Below are 22013 nucleotides of genomic sequence, written 5' to 3'. Positions count from 1 at the left end.
TAGTTTTTAAGAGGTCTTAAGGAGTACATATTACCCCAGGAACCCCTACATCCGACCGGCGGTCACAATGGCGACCTGTAGAAACATGTTGAACTGTTCGAGGTTAGGTTTGCTGTCAGCGCTGTGGAACTCGGTCGTGCGTGTGCGGCGATCCGGCATGTTGCGCAGCGACAGACTTGACCCCTAGCAACGACACGGTCCGGTGGACCCTTTGGAGCCGCCCCGGAATCGGCTTTCTTCTGAGGATTTCCTCTGCAGTGTGAGTCACTTGCTTGTTGTGTTAGCTAGATCCCCAAGCCTGCTTGCCTATCGTCTGCCAACTTGGAAGTCGCAAAGCGTGGAACCACGGACGGAGATTAGATAAACCGACGCTCTATCGGTCACTGGACTGAACGGAACTGGCCGACGTACCTAGGGACCGAGCTTAGACCGAAGCCATACGTACGCCGTCGGCAACCGAGAGGCACCTCGGCGATAAGTCCCCCGATATCGGAACGCCATCTAACACCGGTTGGCTCTTTGCGGTCGGTTGTGTTTTTCCGCGTTCCGTGCTTAAGGATTCCAGAGGCCGGAACACGCACAGCGGCATCTTAAAAGTGTTACCGCTCGCTGCGGGATTGACCTTCGGCAGATTAGACTTCCGAGATGGGGACTTGATTCGCTGGAGGTACCATACATCCCTTACGTTATCGCGGGTAACGCCAGACGAACACGAGCGCCACCCTTTCGGTGGTTACGGTATATCTTCCAGAGACATTTCCCCCCCAGTTGGTCTATCACATGATTAACACTTTTTCAATTAGAGAACTTCGGATGGAGCCATTCCAGGCCCTCCTCTAGAGCTCCTGTTCCCCACCCACCTTCGGATGTCTATCTCGCTTCGGACACGCTAGCTCATAAATTTTGAACTCTGCGGCATCGACGGAGTTGCATTTCGTTCCGCATCGTTGCCGCAAAGGAAAGAAAAAACCAAGCCCTGAACGAGGTCTTGTTTCTTAAATTACTTTTAAATTGTAAACCCATTGTGCGGTGCTTTTCCCATTTTTCCCTTTTGTCGCGCGCGATCCTGGGTAGATCCGAGCAGTCCGGGACGCCACCTTCTCTTATCGACGATGGGTTAAAAGCTGCTCGCATCGCTCAATAATAATGTGCGTTGATGAATGAGACCCGCCGTCGCCGGTCCCTGGGTTTTGTCGGGGCGGGTTTAATGTTTTGAGCGCCGCCACCGTTCGCCGTCATATCGCATCGGTATCAGGCGATCGACGTGATGCTGCCGGGAAGATCTAGCCCCAAGATCTATGGAGGAGAAAGAGGCGAGTAAAGCGAAGAAAAACAATCGATCGTTGGATCAATCGGTTTTGCTTACCGCCGTTTTGCTGCTGCTGCCGGTTCGAAACGGTTGGTGAAGAAGTCATTAAGTTGGATATATCGCTCACTTGGAGGCGAGGCGACGACCACCGTGGACCGTCGGTGACGGGGTGGGATGGCTCGCACACCTTGCTGCCCGGCAAGGATCGGGGTTTATCAGCTTCTCTTCATCGTAATTAAAGGCGTAGAAAATGAACTTAACGAGGAGTCAACGAGCCTCCCTTTATCGGGCGATCGGAAATCGGTTGTTCGGGGCCCCGGATTTGGCGCGCGCACGCGCTCCTCGCCGTTACGGGGCGATCCTGCGGCGGAATGCGGACAAAAACCGCTGCAGACTAAGCGAAAACAAAACAAAAACCATCAAACCACCAAACGCAAAGTGTGGTGGCGCTCCGAAACGGCACCGAAGGGATAACGCATGCATGATGCGGCGCGTGTTTTGACTTTTTCAGGGTTTTTGTTTTTCATCCCCGTGTTTTACTTCGATTCCCCCCTCCCCGCATCGCTGCTTATCTCCAGAAGGGACTTAATTTTTCATTTCATCAACAGGTTGCCCGTTTTTTTGTTGTCCCTCCTGCCTTCATCTTTGGTGAAAAATATCTTACGGTTCTTTTTGAATTTTTCGAGCTTCAGATGGATTTCGCCCGGGTTTTTGCTTTATTCTTTCATCTTGCTCCTAATGTTCTGGCAGGCGAGGATAACACGATTGGGGTTACGTTTCGAACGGTTAGTGTTTTTTGTTGGTTGGTTTTTTTCCTGCGAGGATTTTCGGAGGCCCCTGGAGACCCGATGGTTATCTTTAGATCGATTCGTGAGGGAGAAAAAAAGAAACTAATTGCACAAGATTGATTAGTGGGAGAAAGGCGACAGGCGGTTTTTTTTTACAGCTTGCAGGAATGTTCTGTGTCGTGGTTTTTTTCTCTCTCTCTTTAGCTTATTTCCTCCCTCCGCCCTTGCCTTTCACACATTAACATGTTGACTCGTCCCTGGTTTACGTGAAAATTGAAGGGAGATTAATGATTATGTGCAGGAGCAAAGGATGGTTTGGCTGAAGATGAGCTAATGTTTTTTAGCATTACCGTATTTTTTTTGTGGTAGTTCCAGCTTATTAACCATTGAATGATTTGTGAGTAACTGTTAGTCATCGCAGAGACCTACACAATACTTTCATCAATGACCTTTACAATTGCGAATATTGTTTTCTCTTGCACGCCATTGAGTTGATATGAAGAATGTTTTGACAACAATCAAAGTATATGGATGTTTTTTGACACTTTTACAGTTGTGTAACGGTTTTATTTAATATTCACTCTTAATGGGACATTCGAATATTTTGAAAAGTTTATTTTAAACCAGTTTTTAGTTTCTTGGTACTGCCAATTGATTTATTTTTGATGTTATTTGCTCATATGCATATGCGTTTGCTTGTGTCTTCTTTTATGTGACTTCTATTTGTATGATCTGAAAATTCCAAATGGTTATTTCTTGTAAATATTTTGAAAAATTTGTTTGAACTTTTCCGATCATTGATGCTTGTGTTTTGAATTGAAACTATAGTAAAGCAAATTGTAAATAATTTAAACAATAGAATGTTCCTGATTCTATTTTATTGCTAAATAGAACAAATGATGCGCAATGCAAATAACGTACAGTGTGACAAGATGCCTTGGTGGGGTAAAGTACACTGGTCCATTTTCAACTGAATTAAACCATTTTATGGAAAATGAAGTAATATGTTAATATGTTCGTTGGCTTGTTTAGAATACCTATGTTAAAATCACGGCTTTACAATAAGATTTTACAGAGAAAATGATAAGTTTAAACTATAACAAGCGTTAAAATAAAAGATATTTATCAATAACCTCAATAATTTACTAAATGAATACTGAAAAGAATTGAATTCATACTCCTTAAATTCTGGTTATGGCATCAAAAATTAAAACTTCTGCAACAGGGGGCAATATGCACCGGTTTATGTGGCACAGAATGCACTGTAGATGTTGGACAAAACACTTCAGTTTTCCAAGCATATTGAGTACTGAACTATTCATACTAAATGATCTCAATTGTGTACGTATTTTGCATCCACAACTAACAAATCATTGATTTTCATATTGAGATATTTTATATTGGAATATATAATGTTAATTTTATCACAACAAAACACATTTGTTTTGGAGTTGGAAGCTATTTGAACTAGAGTTGTGTAATTCTGATTCAACCTTGGGAATGGGAATGACTCTTCGCTTCGTTTTGAGAGATTCATGAATCTTTTTATGTGGAATTAATGAATCCTAAAGATTGATAAAGATTTATCAATGTTTTAAGATTCAAATACCAAAAGATTCATGAATCAACCTGAATAACATAATTTACTTTGCGATGGAATTATAGGTCTCAATAACTATTTGGTCACTATTATAATTAATGCGCACAATTTAAAATAACACCTGGCAAAGAGTACTTTAAAATCGTTTGGTTTGGGTAACAATATTATTATTTGTTAGTAGTAGAGAAGATAATCGATCTTTGTAAAAACTTCGGATATTTTTCTTGAATGGACTGAAAAAAAATAATTTTGTTCGCTTAATGGCTGCATCTTACCTCACATTACCTTACACACTTTATTTGCCTTCGCCAAAACAGCTAAAAACTCTGCTCAATCCCGGTCAACGCGAGTCGGTTTTTGGCAAACAGCATCCAACTCGGCCAACCCGCTTGACGGTCCACCGAACGATATATCGCTTCCGTGTCACCCCGAACGCACACCACGTCATCCTCATCAACGTCATCGTCGCATTCGAGCACCATTCCCAGGTCTTTTGGGGCGGCAACACCGAATCGGACCTATTTTCTAAATAAACACAAGAATTCATCATTCGCCTAAGCCGGGCTAGAATTTGTGTGGCGCGCCTGCACACATACATATCCCCCGCCATCTCCCCCTCCCAGTGCAAAGGCCGGGAGTTCTGAGGTGGGAGCGGGTGTTTCACAAGTTGCTTCGAAAAACGGCAGCAATTCATTTCAGCACCGGTCCACCCTTCCACCCTTTCCTTCTTGCTCCTTAAATCCCGTTTGGTGGAAACGGTTTTGGTACTACTGACACGGCTACCAAACCCCCCACTCCCACCCCCCGCCGTCGATTCGGTGGAAAATAGGTTACGCGACCTGTTCCTGGTGTGGTGCAGTGCAGCTCGCGTTCAACAAGTGGTGTGATTTTCAAACCCCGTCGAGGGGAAAAAGGGGCGAAGAAAAACACCAAGCACCACCGGCTACACCGGGCAGCCGATTTTCCGCAGGACGCGCGGTATGACATGCCGCCGATTGAAAATTCAACCGCCGAATGGGAAAGACAGTGTGGGGTGGGGGTGGGTGGGGGCATATATTGCGTGAGAGAGAGTTGGTGCCGGCGTCGTAATCGGCGACCGGCGTGGTCCCGACCGACGCGATCCGTTCCGATCCGAAAATGGTCTAAATATAGAGAGACGGAGCTGCGAAGAAGGAGCGAAATGTAAATACCGATGAATAGCGGCCACGTTTGGGGCCCGTTTGGTGCGATTTTTCCCCTCGGCACCGACGGGGAAAGGGGGTGGGGATTTTCCAACGCGAGGAGAGGAAAAACCGGCATGTGGAAGGTTTTTTTTCGCTCTATGTTTCGGTTGAGGAAAACATAGATCTGGCTAGACGGACTTTTCGTTTGGGAAAATCACGGAAAGCCGTGTTTACATCGTTGAATTTTTCACTGAAAGAAAGGGGGAAGGTGGATGGGAATCCGGCGGCATCCTTCGTCTCCAAACACCCTCACCCTAAGACCATCCTTTCTTGCTTCCCGTTTCGTAAGTTAACGTTGGGAAACGTTTACATGCCATTTTAGCTTATACGAGTAAAATAAAACCCACCGACCCGGGTGATTGTGTATGTGTATGTCTCACTTTCTCGTGCGTATTGGAATGGGCATACATATTTTAAAACCCAAACAGTCGCCTCGCCGGCTCAAAAACCCACGCAAATTGGCGTACGCAATCGCCAAGTATCGTCTTCCGTGTCATCGTCATCATCACAGCGTAGGCCGGGGATGTGTTTGTTTGTTCTTTTCTTTCGTTGTTGGGGCGCGCGGGAAAGGTGAGCATCGGGGGACGTTTTTCATTCCCATGTTCGAATGACAACCACCTTCTCACACCCCGGCTCGCCCTCGGTGTTGTGGTTTTCTTTCGTGATGTCGAAAAGTCGGAGCCTGAGATTAAAGAGTCGATTTTGAGCGCACGGCGGAAGGACGACACTTTTGGCCCGTTGCCACCATTCCGTTTGGCCGGTTTTTTCCTCCCAGTTTCTCGGAAAAGAAAAGTCCCCTAAATGAGTTTGACCACAATGTTGCGCCGGCCCGATGTCGTCCGTGTCCTCCGTGGCCCCTGGGGAAAGAAAGCGTAAGGCAAACGTAAAAATACGTCCAATCGTGCCGGCATCGATGTCGGCACTTCGCGGTGCAGGAAGTGTTGCTCAGGAGTGTGACAACACCGATGGGATCCGATCCCGATCCCCCTGCTGCTCCGTCTCTCAGTTCGTCCCGCAACGGTCGCGTGGCCCGACCGCTTTCGTTGATGGGTCGTTTTTTCCCATCGCGAGTGAAATATTCCCAACGATAAATTAGTTCGCAAAAATCGGTCCACTGGCTGGCACTGACTAGAAAATATCTAAGCATAGGTTGCGACGACCGAAAAAGTGAGAGAGAGGGAGAGAAAAAGCAATGAGATGGCGTGATCGTGATGAATCGGGAAGAATCTCATCGTTTGCCAATTTTCGTGATTCACTTTTGGGGATATTTGCTTTGGCTTTTTTCTCTGCCGTGTCCTCACGGTGCCGGGAGGCGGGGGCTGGTGGCGGCAGGATGCCTGGTGCGACAAATTAGAATTTTTCACCGTCCCACGGACCAGCTTAAAATTAATGACCGTTAATCTCGCGCTTCACCACGGCGGAACGGGGATTTGTGCAGCTCGCGAGCGGCATATTTATTCCTTTTCGGTGCAGCTCGATTAAATCAATCCGTTTGGGTCAGCTTTTTAGTGTTTTTTTTGTTCGACGTCTCGAGCTGAAAATGTCTCGATCGGGGTTTCTTTTCCTGGTAGAATGAGTATTTGGGACAGCTCCTCGCGGTTATTTTCAGTCCAATGTTTGAACGTTTTTCTATACAGTGCGGAACGATAATTTTTCGGGATGTTGCTTGAATCAATTTGTCTTTTTGTTCGCACGGTTAAATTCATTACTTTCCTAACTATTTTTTAGTTCCAATATCAGTGTTAGTTTTTATATTTAAAACATTTTCCAACTTGTCGATTTTCCTTGTTTATTTCATTTTCTTTTTAGTTTCTGATTCATCCGAAAAATATTATTAATTGCTGTTGCTGTTTTGTTATTAGCATTTTATAAATAACAATTATAAAACATAAGCTTATTTGATTACAGAGTACTGAGTAAAATTGCAATGTGAATGACATAGAAGCTACTGTGTTACAAGATTCGAGGCTCTCAAGGAAAGATGCACACATTCGAATGCTTAACACACAAATCCAAATAGCAGTCAATTTGACCACAAAGTAATTTTTGGATTTTATATCTAAAAAACGGCTGAATATTTTTGCAAAAAAAAATCCTTTCTTAAAATCCAAACCTTCATCTAAAACAAAACTTTTGGATTTTTAATACGTCATAACTTGTCTATAACTTGTCTATTTATGAGGATTTTACAAATCTGTAATCTGCTGCTTTATTTTATATTTGTTATGACTATCTTTCGGTTGTTTTGGTTTATTTATGCAACCCTTCATCGTTACGCCAAGTTGAGTTTTTTTTTCATTTTTCTATTTTCTAAATGCAATGTATAACTTATATGATGTATATATATATAGAATGGTGCACTATAAATTAAATACAATTACATTAAAATTACAAATTACACCATACCTAGAAAATAAATACATCGAACATAAAAAAGTTAAAAACGCCAAAGATAGCAAACAAATATAATAAAAAGTAACCATTTATGGATTATAAAAATCTTCAAAAAAAAAATAGAGAAGTTATAGTGTTTTAGAAACAGCGGTCAAAATTAACGCTAAAAAACATTATTGCAAGATTCTAAACCAATGTATTCTAGTGTTAAAGAATGAGCAAGTAATGTAATTGCCAGTCACCACAGAGATTTAAATGTCCAGAACGCCTTCTAAGGTGCCGTTTCTCTTTTTATCTTTTCTCTTTTACTGTTTCTATTTTTGGGATCCTTGTCTAGAATTCTAATGTCTGTGGCTTCTTTTATCTCTTTTAATTACTGATATTAACTAATACTTTGTTACCCGAATCCCTGCTTGGGAATCAAAGCTATGAGGTAACTTATTAACCATTTTTCTTATGCCAAATCCCAAAAAAGGTACATAAAAAGCTGCATTCTGTGAAAAGAGGAGAACAACATCTAACAAATTTTCATATAACTTGTTTCGTTTGTTGCAGTTAGTTATTTCTTCAACACTTTTTATTGTAGAAAAAGGCAGAATTTTACTTTTTAAATATGTTTTATTGCAATTTTACAACCTTTGGTGATGTGAATTCTTTTTTCCGAAAGTCTCTTTCCGTTCCATCGTTGGAACGAAGGTAAAGGAGCTGATAAATATTAATATCGATGATTAATTTAGTGTGAAAATTTTAAACGGGCTCGATTATTGGAATGTGTTTTAACCGACAGTGACGTTAGCAGATTTCGCCCGCTGGGTCAGGCTCGGCAGGGCGGCTCCAACAACCTACCCTTCCTCCCACACACCTACCTTTACCCCCGTTGAAAAAAAACAGGTGTCATGCAAAAGTGTTTGCCGCCGCTTGATTTGGTTTTATCTTTAGCCTTGCGCCTTGAGGATTTTTCGCCGTTAACCATTAGTCGGTCGGATCGAGATCGCGGGCTTGATGTTTATGCAAACTTTCAGTTTTTCTTCCTACGGTTTTTTTCTTACGGTTTCTAGCTCACTGCAGCTGAAGCTTTAGAAGCAACCTGACCGGAGGGTTTTAAAAATCGGTGCTCATTCAAAAGTGCGGTGGAAGTGAAACACATACAGTGCCCGGAGCCCTCCTATGCTCGCTTGTTACCCTTGCGTTGGGCGGCTCATTTCTTGCGGTATTTAGGCGATTTGCACCATTAATCATTTGACACGCAGGAAAGCATTCTTTCGCCGAAAACGATCGTTTAAAGATGACGATTTTTTCTTCACCCCTTCGCCCTTTCCTTTCGGGTAGGTTTCCTTTCCCTCCCCTTCCCCGCTCTCTTCTGTTCGCAAGATGCAGAACTCGATCCAACGACGGGTTGGCTCCTTCTTCCTCCTCCGCCGACGCAGTGTTGTTCAGGTTGGTTGAGAAATGATGAGTCGCGTGTTTTTCCAGTCGCTATTTTCTGCGGCCCAAAATGAACCCCTAGCCCCCATGATACACCTGACCACCCTTCCCCACATTCCTTGGGGCGAGCAAACATATTTGAATAAGTGGTTTCGGGGGTGGACGTGGAGCTGTTTTTGATGTGTTTGCAGAGGCAACCTGTCTTGGGCTCTCGCTTTTGACGTTTGGCAAAGCGCACCAGATTTAATGAGTTTCAGTTGTTTGACGCGCCCACACCCCATCGCTTCCCATCCCTTCATTCCGACGGGGGTGTCGAGATGGGAATGCCGTTCGGAAGGGGTTCGCCGCCTCGGGAACCATCGACAGCTGCCGGGAGGAATTCGGGTTGATTTTTCTCCGCGGAAAACAATCCCTCCGTCCCGTTTGGCGTTTGGAAGCCTTCGGTTCAAGCCGTGCGCGCTAGGAACGCTTGGCGCAACATTAATCTTTTAATTATAAACTCATTCATGGGCGATCTTATCCGTTGCGCTGTCAGACCCTGAAAAACGCTACGCTTTGCACCCTCCTTGCACGATGCGGCAGCGTTCGGTTTTGTCTCTGGTGCTCCGGTCGGAAATACAAACACGCAAAGGCACGGATTGATTGCATTATGATTATGGATATTGGTTTGGCTATTGTTTCGGTGATTGGTTTGCATCTCGGTGCGTCAGCGATCGCGCGCGCCGAGCATAACTAGATTTAATGAGAAATGACTCGCCATACTGAACGCCATGACACCACAGAGCTTCGCTTCGAGCAAAACGGGCGCGCGGTCATTTGTCATCTTATGTCTCAGGAGGTTATTTTTGGCCCTCGGTTGATCTTTCTGCTAACGGGGCTTTTTTCTTTTTGGGAGGAACTCGCGGTCGGGTTACGTTTGCAATTGTGGAATTCTTTCAAGTCGATGACGACAGGTGGTGTTGTGGTTAGCCACGAGTCGCTTCGGGTGGGTGAGTTTTACACATGTTTGTTTGCCTAGTTTTCGTTTTTAATTCCATATTTGATGTATCTTATATCCTTCCAAGTATGGGATTTACTTTCATTCACTTGTTTTACAATCATCGTTTATGTTTTATCTCATAAATTGCTTGCATTAAAAACAATTCGTATATTTGTCACGAATGTTTACGTGAGACTCAATTGTTTATGGATTTGTTTCATTGTAAAACAGTTTTTAAAGTTTAAGTTTGATGTTTTTACGCTTTCGGAGAAATTGTCAATGTTTAGGGAATTGAAAACCTTGATCAAGATTACCTTTGAAATCGAATAGATATTCTTTGTAACTTTCGCCTAGTTTCTTTTTCACTTAAAGCATTATTGAAGTGGTACATTTTTCCAATAATTTTGACACACTATTATTCTATTCAGCATTTTTTCATTATTTATCATTTTTCTTTACTTGTGGCTTTAACTTCCTACTAGGTTATGGTACCAATAGTGGGGCTTTTAGTCGTGTAACTAATAATATGATGTATTTTATTACAGTCACGGCCAAGAACACAATATTTTATATATTGATACAAATTATGATCGAACAGCATTATACCTTTAAAAACTATTTTCACTGCTCACTCTAACAAATACACGGAAAAAGTGTTTACTTCTTCCTAGTCCGATGTTCCTATAATGGTGGTATGGTTCCTATACGTGGTGTTATCATGTACCTATAGTGCTGGTAGTACATAAAACTTGAAAAATACTGTATATATTTTGACTATAATTTTATTTTTGTTGTATTTCAACCAAAATGGGAAAATTACTCAAAAACTAATGTATTTTGCAGTGATTTAAAGCCTGAAGGAAATTATGACATCTTTTACAAATCGTAATTTTGGAGCCTTATTTAATTTAGGAGTCAAAAGGTTTATCTTTTGAACACTCCGTAAAAGATCAAAGAACATTTCAGACTAGAATAAATAACGCTATAGTATTTATTTCTTCGTGGAGCTACGATGTTATTCCACTAAACCCACTATTGGTAATAGCACCGTTATAGAAACTCTTACGCTATTTAGTTATTTTTGCAGTTTTAATTCAATGTTTTATGTCTTTATTGTGAATTTACACGTCTTTACACCCTTTCATGGTTTTTGTTTCCAGCCATTTTAAAATTTCTTCTACGACACACGATAAAGGTTAATGTTCAATACAGCGCTTCGTTGCGACACTTGAACAATACGCCTTTCTTCAAGCCGCGCATTTCCGACGACAGATTTCGTCAGCCAGCAACAATCGCGATAACCCCGACCGAAACGAGCAACAATTATCACGATCGCTATCTTAACATAAATCGCTTACAAACGATTCCCTGCTCGGTTCGTTCGTTGCTACGTGTTGATTTCGTTTTCCACCGGACACAGGGTGGTGGTAAAGTCCGCCGGTTGATACCTGCAAATGCTTCCGATGCGGCAAAGTCTGGACCTCGTCTTGCTGCAGGATATCGGAAGGAAGCGAGACGGAAAAAAGGCTTATGGCAATCCGGTACCTTCCAGCTGGTTCATTCGCACCTTTGCGGTGATAATTGATCAATTGTACTGCTTGTCGGTGCCGGCATGCTCGGTAGACGGCGGGCCCAAATCCACCCGCCTCGAGGAGATCCCGCCAAGAACGGGGGAGAGAAAAAATGGGAAAATTGTTTCTACAAACAGTATTGAATTCAATTGCACGTCGTCTCGTTTCTCAGACGAACGCAGCATAAAATGCATGCCGGGTAGCATACAGACAGGAAGGCAAAAAGGCAGTGGAACATTATCGGACGTTCGCTGTGTGGCACTTTTCGTTTGTGTACGTCGGAGACTTGATTTTTTGTAACTTGTGTCGCGCGCTATTTAAGCGTCGGAAATCGTTAAAACTGGATGATCGCAAAACAGATGAAGGTGTGAAATAAATGTAAGCCTTGCTCGTACAGGTAGGTGTGTTTTATAAATAAAATATTTATTCAATCGCGAAATGCAATACGACGTACATCCTACGATTGTGTCGGAACGTCTAAGGTGTTTTAACGGTGAAGCGTGACACTTTTCTTCGGGGAAATTTATACGACACTTAGAATTTCAAATATGCTGCTTTAGGATTTTAATTCACATGATTTACATTTGAATCGTGTTGATGTGAAATTATTACTTTAGCAAATATCTAAGGCTCTGTAAATGTTAAAATAGGGTATTTACGAGACTTTTGGCCCGTGGATGTAATTTTGTCCCGCTAGAAAGGAGATCAATTCTTCTTCTTCTTCTTGGCGTAACGACGTCTTGGTCATGCCTGCCCCCGTTAAGGGCTTACGAGACTTGTTTCCCTGTTGTACGTGGATAGTCAGTCCTCTCGTACAGGGGAGGGTCCGGTCTCGGTTGGGATTCGAACCCACGCCGTCGAGGTGGTGAGCCCCGGCGCTTATGGGCCGATTTTCTAACCGGCGCTACCGCTCGGCGCGGACCCCTCAATTAGATCGCGAGATCAATTATCACACTCATTTCGAATCGAATTTCATTCGAGAGAATCGTTAAAATCTATGAAGCTGTCTCTTTTTCAACCGATCATGCTGCAACTAGATAGTTCACCCACATTGTACTATAAAAAAAAACACAGCGTAAAAAAATTGGATGTAATGTTTTTCTTAAGCTTTGAATGTTTTTAAGAATTGAAAAAATATTACTTGAATTTTTTGAGCTCGAAAAATAATTTTAGTTTCAATGTGAAAGAGGGCGAAAATAGATGCAAGGAAATTTGGTTTCGACTGAAACGAAACTTCTATGCATACTGACACTAACAATTCGATCATCCTGCAAAAACGTGGATATTAAAAGATCAAATGAAACATTTAATCTTACTTATTTAACAATGATGAAAGCAGTATCTGAATAGCAGTTTATAAATTATTTTTAAAAACACACATAGAAGAAGCATATTTTTATGTGGGCCAAAAAACAGGTGGGGCAAAATAGAAACAACGTGGGCTTAAATAGCGACACAAAGTGTGTACGAGAATTGATAATTTTTAGTGAAACATCAAATAAACTCCAAAATTCCAAAGTTCATCGTTATATTGTCGATACAATGAGTGCAACGATTTCTTTTTTGGGTACCCTCTTATAAATGGGCTAAAACTGGCACTTTAGCCTTATTTAACCCAAGTAACATTTCCAAGACCTAATAGACTTCAACAAGTTTTATCAATGTTTTAACATGGGTGTACCAAGTCCAATTGGTTTTATAGAGGTTTCTCAGCAGGCAAAATAGTTTTAATAATTTTGACATCCTTAAAACCTTTTGAGGATAGCTATAAAACCGCTCATTAAGTCTAAAATCTTAGTAGACTTGAAGAGTCTGTAAATACGCTGTTAAGTCCTTCTTAAAACCTTCTCTTAAACCCAATCAGTGATTTTTGGTCTAGAAAAGGTTTTAAGGGAAGGTTTTGACAACGTTCTGTAGAGTGGGCCCTCTTACACTTAAAACGGGTTTATGAAGGTTTTATCACAGCCTTTAAGATATTTTACTCTTAAAATGAGACTTAATGATGAGCATGAACAACATCGTTAGAACCATGATAAAACTTAAAATGTTACTTGGGAAGAAAGGTTTGAAAGTTTTTAATGTCGATCCCTTTGGCGAGCACTTAATTTAGCTCAGCAATGTCAAAATCGATTTAAAATGGTCGTTACTCTTTAAATTGTGTTAAATTAATTTGACAAAAATGCATTCGGTGCTTCACACCACTTCCTGATTCCTTCTGAACTCCAGCTCGTTTGCCTCCGTGCCTTCGGCGACCCGACGTTCCGCAGTGCGCACACCACAACCCCACACACCGCCAGTGCACGATGTAAAATGTATATATCAAAGGTGTTGATTTTATGGTTCATATTCATAAATTTATGCCTTTTACGCCTGCAGCAAAACAGCAGCAGAAGGGTGTAAAAAAGGGTGGGGGAAATTAAACGGGTTTGAGCATCGTGGCAGGAAAAACGCGGGCCCCTTCCGAATGGTGTGGGCGAGGTTCATGCGCACCCGGCGTAAAAACATGCCGCAAATAAATAAAAAGAAAAGGCGCGAGCGGTGGGTTTGCGTGCGTCGAGAACTAAATTTGGTTCATTTACATCTCGCAGCTGAGCTGCACGGTGCATTTGTGTGTGTGTGTGTGGTTTGAGCCGGTTGCGGCTACTGCAGTTTTGCATCTTGTGGCGCACGAGCAGTCGACGCTGTTCGCCCGCGGCTTCCGGAGGCAGCGTCATAAATAACGATTGCTTCGTATTCCAACCTGGCGGAATGATGCTCGGGATCTGCACATAAACCGTCTTTGGTCGTTTTGGTGGGCCGCTGAACCGAGCTCCAGCATCATATTGTGGTTGAAGAAAGGAAAGCGAACGGAGGAGGAGGAGGTTACCTTTGACTGGGCGAAGCAAAAGGTAGAACATCGAGAAAATGTTATTATTGCCGGCAAGAGTTCGATATGTTGTTGGCTTCCGTTTTGCTACCGTCGTTGGTTTGTTGCCGGTCGAGTTTTGTTTTGTCTTGCTTTATTATATTTCATTTTGTTAAACAATCCCCACAAACCCGCCGGAGGAGTCCAGGAAGGTTGGGTGAGGGCCTTGCGATTCCGATCCAGATGAAGAATTAAGGCGAACTACTGTTTCCAGCGCTTCGAGTGCTGCCGCCATCTCCGCTTTGTTGTTTGGTTTGGTTTTCTGTGTGCTCCAGCGATCTATTGACGTTATGGTACTGTTTTGCACCTCCCGTGGAGCACTTTCCGAGGCTCTAATAAATAAATATTCACGTCCAAGGGACGAAAGATCTTTGGGGTGGCGAAGGCTTTGTGAAATTGGCAAACGATCCGAAGGTTTATTTTTCCTTTTCGCGAAAGCGAATCGAATACGATTCAACTAAAAGCGGTTTCTTTTCCTTCAGCATTTTTCCCCCCTTAGTTTTATCCCAGGTGCGATTATTATTCAGTGTTAAGTTTTGAAACAATCGCCATGAATACAAATTTTTTCATGTTCTTGCGTTTGTTTCCGGAACAACCCGGCAAAGGATCTCGAACCGATCGCCATTTTAGCGCGCGGTGTCCTTTGTTGGCGTGCTGGCTTAAGGATCTTTAAACCGGGTTTGCCCATCTTTATTCTTTTGTGCCTCCCAGCAGATGTATCTTATCTTTATCTGAAGGTTAAAAATCATGTCGTGCTCCGTGTTCCGTTTGAACAGATTGTTTGCGAATTTTCGCCAATCGTCGTTCGAAAGTTGTGATGGGGAATCGTAAAACGGAATCGTTTGCCGCTTATCGGCCAAAGATGCCTATCGTGTAAAGGTGAAGGTTTCGGATTTTTTGGGTTACCACAAAGGATAGGTTTAACATGAGCCTTTTCCTGTTCATCTCCGTTCGGAGAAGGAATTTCCTTTTTCCCATCCATACTTCCCGATGAAAGGTATCTATTTTCGTGTGGCGTTCGTGATAGAGTAGTGGTCGTTACAAATCTAAGCTCATTCCCAAACGGCCACGCGCAGGATTTTGGAAATGATGAAGTGGTTCAACTTTTTTTTCGGATTTGTTACGTTTTCGAACCGTCTCGTCGTCGCGTTTTTTATCTTCGGTTCGTTCGGAGGGGACAGCTGGTTTTGCGGTTCTCCGAACATCGAAGCCGCGTGATGAAAGGGGACCGCATTGGTGTCGTGACGTTATCGGAATGTGTTAATCATTTTTATTGGTGCTTCCGGTGGCTTGCTGTTGCTTTTTTCTGGTTCTCTGAGCGATAGAGATAGTGGAAAGAGGTTTTTTGGAAGGCTCTCTGCTCTGCTTATCGCTTGCATTCATCGTAATATATTTTCATAGTGCGGAACTATTCGTGGGAATGATTTTTTTTATTGAGGAAAGGATTTGGATAAAATTGGAATTTACTTGTTTTTGAAGAACATATATTTGTCATGAAAATCATTTTAAAATATAGCCGGCTTACTAAACTTTATCTTAGAAGCAGATTGTGTTTTCTTATTCAAAACATGAAAATAAAAAAGATTATTATGGGTTTTCTCTGATAACTACATTGTAACAGCAATGAAAATTAATTTATCTATGCTTTAAATCTAACTTGTGCCTATTATCATGATGTTTTTTACCGAATTTCCGAGTTCATTTTGTTTGCACATTTCTAAATTTGTTCAGAAGCGCTGGATTAGGAGATATAAGCTTTTACATTAATTGCCGTATATTTTTAATGTTATGATCAGCACTTATCTTTTATTTGGTTAATCATGTTTCCTTATTTATTTTCTGTAGTCAGCCAACTATTTTTTACAATTACTACGATTAATTAATATATAATCTTCATACTTACATTCTTTAACAAAAAACAAATTTTTTAATAGACACAACATTTAAATCACGAAACTAAACCAAATGAACACGAGACAAAAACTGATGAGTTAGAGACAAACTAAGATGCGTTAGAGGCAGAAATGTGAATCGCTAATTCAATAATGGATCAGTTAGAGGCAAAGATAGTAGTGTTGAGAATAACAACTCTTTTTGGAGATTTGAATCAGAGTGAACAATCATCACGATGGTTTGTGCTTTAATACATGTAAAATGAGTTATGATTCACCGCAGAAATTAAAAATAAATAAAATAAAGAGAGTAAATGACGAAGCAAGATGACCCAAAAGAGTAAATGACAAAGCAAAATCATGTGGCGACTAGTAACTCTTTTACTCACTCATTCACTCTTTTGGGATTCGAATCCCCGTCAAAGATTTAAAGCAAAACGGAGTAAGAAAAGTTAAATCAATCATTCTATAGAAAGATTCAACTCCCTCACTCATTCTTACTCAATACGCACATCACTAAAAGATCGGTTGCAACGACTGTAAAAGAGTAAATTTCCAAATAAAATGCCAAATCTACGCTGATGTAGTTAAAGCGTAAATATAAATAAGAACGACAAAATATTGACATTCAAGCTCAGGAAGCACTCTTCGAAGCATTAATTTTGTTGGCCAAGTACGCGAATTTTGTTTACCAACAGCGAGGCAAGGCGAACGATTGAAACAACACGTGCGCGCGCGCCACAATAAACGGTCACAGGAAGCGCGCGTTTGAATTTGAAACATCTCATGAATTTTAAAAACTATTTGCGCTGCGGAAAACCCACCAAAGTACGAAAGGCTGTTTTGTGGCCCCCGCGCTCGATCAGTAAATGGATCATCGGCTGCGGGATTACACCTCCGTCTCCCGAGGGGGCTTATGTTTAATCATCTTCCGGTGGTGGTCCCCCCTTACGTACTCCTCCTCCTCACCAAAGAATTCCTCACCTCAAGGACACGAAGGGTGAAAAGAGACACATTGCAAAATAAGCGGCATAAGTGTCGAGGTGCAAATATGTGTATGCTCTCTCCGGACCAGATGCGCAACGCGCGGCCGGATTTTTCCACCTTTCGTTGGCCTCTCCACTGTGCTGCTGTGCATTCTCCTTCATTCGCGCCAGTAAGTGCTGCTTGTTGTCGGCTTTGGCTGTTTCTTTTTTTTCCTTTCTTTGCACGTGCGGTGTACCATTTATCGCGCCTCGAATTTTGTTTGGTGATTTTATTATTTATTTATTTTGCCCCCTTTTGCCGAGCGGTTGCGGGGGCCCTTTTCTTCGTCGAACACACTACTTCTTTCTTCCCAAGTGCCCAACTTCAACTTCATGCCGGTTTGTGCTAAAATCGCGCCCCAAAGTCTCGTGCCAGCCTCCCAGCTGGTTTTTCCTGGTTTCCCTTTGTGGTCCGGAATTGCGGGAGGTTATGCTAATTTCGTGCACCAACCCCACTCCCCCGCTCCCTTTATTGACATTCGGCACATGAAATAATACCACCGTGGTCGGAAGGGACTGTTTGAAGTGTTTGCCGGAGCCGTGAAACGGCCAAGGCGGAGACAACACTGGGCGAAGTGACGATGGGATGCTACCGTCGGGTCTTTGTGTACCATCTCTCTTGACCATTGGGTCGCATTGTCTTCGGTGGCAAATGCGCTCTTTTTTTTCGCCAGCTGCCAAAGCTGCAACGACCGCGGCAGGAAGGGGAATCTTGACACCTTCACCTTCCGGTTTGCGTCGGTTTTGTTTTTTCTTCGTTTTCAGTCGAATGGTGGGAGGCGAGCGGGTGTTTTCTCTTCCCCCCGGATGACTTTACACACTCCACGCGTGCATCTCATCCCGTCCGTTCAAGCGTGCCGCTGCAAAACGCCCCGAAATGCCGAAAAGTTGAAAGCGAAATGTGCGCCCTCCAACCGTTCGCGGGGAAGCTGGGGGATGAAGCGGGCCGAAGAATGACTTACGCCGCCGGATGAAAAACATATGTTCGAACATAAATTCACACTTTGCCGGCGCAGGAAAGCAAGAAAACTGTAGCGCAAAGAGCGACCGGCGGGACACGTATCCGACCGGAATATTCGATTAACTGCAGCGGTCATCCTGCAGGGTGCGGGATCGGGACCGGGAGTGGTTTGGGGGTGTTTTTAAAATGACATTGGAAAACAATCGTCGCATGCTTTTCGAATGGAGTCCGGTACGGGTTTGCGCCGGTGTGGCTGCCTTTTCTTCGGGAGTGGTTTAGTAATGGCAGGATTGTTTTGCATCGCAGCATTCTCTAACCGATTTTCTTAAGATGGCTGATGGTAAAGGTTACAAAAGACAGCCTTATAGAATACTGAATAATACTACTGTAAGAAAGATTTTTCAGTTCATTTTCACACAAATAATAAACGTAGAAAATGGGGAAACTTTGCTGAAACATTCGCATTTTTCTTTTTATTTACCATAGATGTTAATTCTGTCATGCATTTTCTATTTCAAACGAATACAATTGGTAAAATTACGTGTGGAAGAGATTATTTTTTATCACATTCTGAATGTTTCGGTAATGATCAAGTTCGTCCATCTTGAATTATTTCCGTTAATTAAAGCTATCGTTTTTAATATTCCATGTAACATTGTTTGGTTGGTTGTATGCACTACTAGCTTGATGTCTCGGCGATGCTCGGTAAAGGATGGATTAAGAAAAGAATTATGGTTTTTACCCTTTACTCGAGAGCTATGTATTAATTGAATAGTTACAATTACGGCATATGTAAAATGGTTGATATTTCATCGATTTTCCCGTGTTGTATAAACTTTGTTGTATAACTTTGGTGGATACACCTTTACATATGTAAACATGTTTGTTTTGCTTATGTTAGTAAAACTGAGTTTCAATTGTAAAATTTAGATGATGATTTTATAAAAAAATAGCGATCAAGCAAATCTTCAACAACATCTGCAATGCTTAAACTTAAGAAAGTTTCATAATCGACGTTTCAGTGTTGGTCAAGGTTTTAGTATAGACAAAACTTCATGGATAAAAAAACCTAAAACACGTAATTGATTACATACACAGTGTTATGTTTAATTAAGGCATATTTCTTTTAAGGTCAACTATCAAGTCTCGTTGGAAAGATAAACAAGAATTATCCAAGAGCACAGATTACTCGATCTATGGATGATGAAGTGAAAATCCGGAGTGAAATCCAAACGAATTAAGACGCTGAAGTACAAACTCAAGATCTCTTAATTCGCGCTTTTGTTTCATTGCTACCCGAGCCGGGTTACGTAAACGTTTCTAACGAACGAACATCACAGGTAACGGTGATACTTGGACGCTTTTTCGTAACAATTTTCCGTGGGTCATCGTTCGCCAGCTTTGGGCAGGTGTTCGGTCGGTGGTGTATGGTTTACTGGGAAGAATTGGTGCCCTATTATAACGATCAAGGGCACGCAGCGCAAGAACGATGATCATTAGCAGCACGCCGAACTGCGCGTGTCGAGATCGTAATAACCGGGCTCGCCTAATTCCCGTTTGGCGAAATCATGCCGATTTCGAGATGATTTAATCGATTTGACTTTGATTCACATTTTCCATGTACGGTGCGGGGTGGGGGGAGGGACGGGGGGAAGTGAAGGAAGGCATTCATTTGCCGACGGCGTCGGCTCGCACGTGCTCGGCCGCGCAAGCTTAATTAGAAAGCACGCGCGATGGACGAGAAATGTGATTTCGGTCAATCAGTGGCGATCTTCGATACGATTCGTGACATTCACACACACACGCACATCGGTAGAACTGTCCCCCGCGGCTTTCCCGGTGCCCGAATTTGTGTGGTCGCGCATGTGCGTAATATGCAAATGATTTAATCAACGTGGATCGTACAGATGAACGCCCCCTCTCTCTCTCTCTCCGGGAAAGGTGTCATAAATTTGATTGGGTGGATACGCAGTTAAGCGAACAGGTGCTTTTGCCGAAGCGAAACGAGGGCTCTGGGACGAGAAGGACAAAGACGAGGGTTGTGTGCTTTTTTCCTCCCTCCAAGAGATTTGCATCATTGAAAGTGCGCAAAATAACAAGAAAAACTCAAGACCGGGTACGCAAATGAAGCCGGCGATCGACAGAGAGAGCGATTGGAGATTTGCGCGATATACCCACACGACGTTGGCGTCGCGCGTTGGCTGGAGATGAATCACAACCGGTCGAAGGACGCCGCGTTCGCGTCGAACTCGAGCACACTCGAGCCGGGGTTCGTCGCTTGGCAAGTCTTTTGTTTTTTCGGCTGCCACAAAACAAAACAAAACCGCACAAGATGGCTTGTTGCGTGTGCCTGTTGCAAGGAAAGTTGCTCGCGGGTCGAACTGCGTCCCGGAGCGGCGCCACCCTGTGCCCCCCCTCCCCCCCACTCCTTGAGGGGGTGATTGTGCGATGGGTGTTTCTTGTTTAATTTGTTGTTGTTGATGCTTAGCGACGGGTGGAGTTTGGTTGTTGCTGTTTTTTTTTTCGTTGCCATCGGCCAACACGCACCTCTAATCGGTGGAACCTGTTGGGCAGTTTATTGAGTTGTGCGTAAGCTTGGTTCCTTGTTTCCCTTCGATCTTTGATGTTGGCCTTAGGAAAGAATTGGACGGGTGGACGCGGGGCTTAATTAATAGCTTAAAAGCTCATTATAATACGTTGTTTTAAATTGAATCAATTTCCCGCGGGCAGGGTTTAGGGAGGGAAGGCTGTGTGGAGTGGACACTAACTTGCATGGATCGGCAACATCGGCCCACACGCGGGCCCACCAGTTCTCGTACTCCCAGTTAGCGAAATGAATAATCAAAAAACTCATCGCTCCAACGGTGTTAGTGTGTATTTTCGTTTAATAATCTATTCCCAACAAAACAGCAAACTATGGGAAGGAAAATCTTCTACCACCCTCGCTCACGTCGATAATCTCCCGCTGTCGTTGATTGAATAATTTATCTCCTTCATCCGCGGTGGGGTTGAAAGGTGTACCGTGACGAACGGAGCCGGGTTGGATTCGGTTCCGCGGTTTGTGCGTGTGGGAGTTCGCTGCGTTACGACCGTTACGACTACGCGCCCCCGGGGGAACCCGGTACCGGAGCACGATTGCGCCCTTCGGAGCGGCTGGAAGGTCGCCCGTGGGTGGTATCTGTCGCCACCGGCCCTTGCCCATACTTTGTTTGCACGGTTGTCTCATTTCGTAATGATACGGCTCCGATTCCCTATTTCACGCCCGTTCGGTTTGTGGCGAGAACAGGTGCAGTATGATTTATTGGACATGAAAGTGCCTTTGTGTGTGGTGTTTTTCTTTCTTCTGATAGAGATTATATGGATGTTTCTTTTTATCGCCATGATAGATGTGTTTCCAGGCAGTGTTGATGAAGAAAATTTATTTTCCAAAATTCCAAAGGCGAGTAGTATTCAGTTCGTTTCATACAAGAAGTACTGGTCTGGTTTACACCATATACCAGTACGGTGTTTGTTTTACATTTCGTAAAATTCAACGAGCAGTCAATAAAAAGTCCCTGTAATGTCATTAAATTAGAATTTCATATTTCGTTCATAAGCACAAATTTCATAAAAAAAGCATCAAAACATAAACCAGCTCTTCAAAATGAATCATATGAAACACACCAGCCTTTTTGACCGGATGCAGCCGAGCTGTAAGCGTCTGAAACCTGTTAGTTTTAATTTCTTCCTAAAAAGGACCATTGAAACTATTTAACGAAATTGTCAATACCCAGGCAACTTGTTCTTTCATGTTTATTAGTATTTTTCGATCGCCTTGTTGATTGCCCTGTTGATCGTTATAAGTTTTACAACTGTCGTAAATCTCGTCCAGAACAAATCGAAAACATAACATATTAACATTGCTTCCACAATGCGTACGCCAGCAAAAATTTGGAAAATTA

The 22013-nt window shown here is 42.8% G+C and overlaps 1 protein-coding gene across 1 annotated transcript in view; it reads left to right on the top strand.

The window, feature by feature from the left end:
* The window catches only part of LOC131286887 (serum response factor homolog), a 139188-nt gene that overhangs the window by 6755 nt on the left and 110420 nt on the right, over window positions 1-22013 (top strand). The gene's annotated exons all lie outside the window — the stretch shown is intronic.

This window comes from Anopheles ziemanni, chromosome 3 (genome assembly GCF_943734765.1).
Source record: "Anopheles ziemanni chromosome 3, idAnoZiCoDA_A2_x.2, whole genome shotgun sequence".
Classification (NCBI taxonomy): domain Eukaryota; kingdom Metazoa; phylum Arthropoda; class Insecta; order Diptera; family Culicidae; genus Anopheles; species Anopheles ziemanni.
Note: the sequence above shows the minus strand (reverse complement) of the source record. Positions and strands in the feature narration are given on the sequence as shown.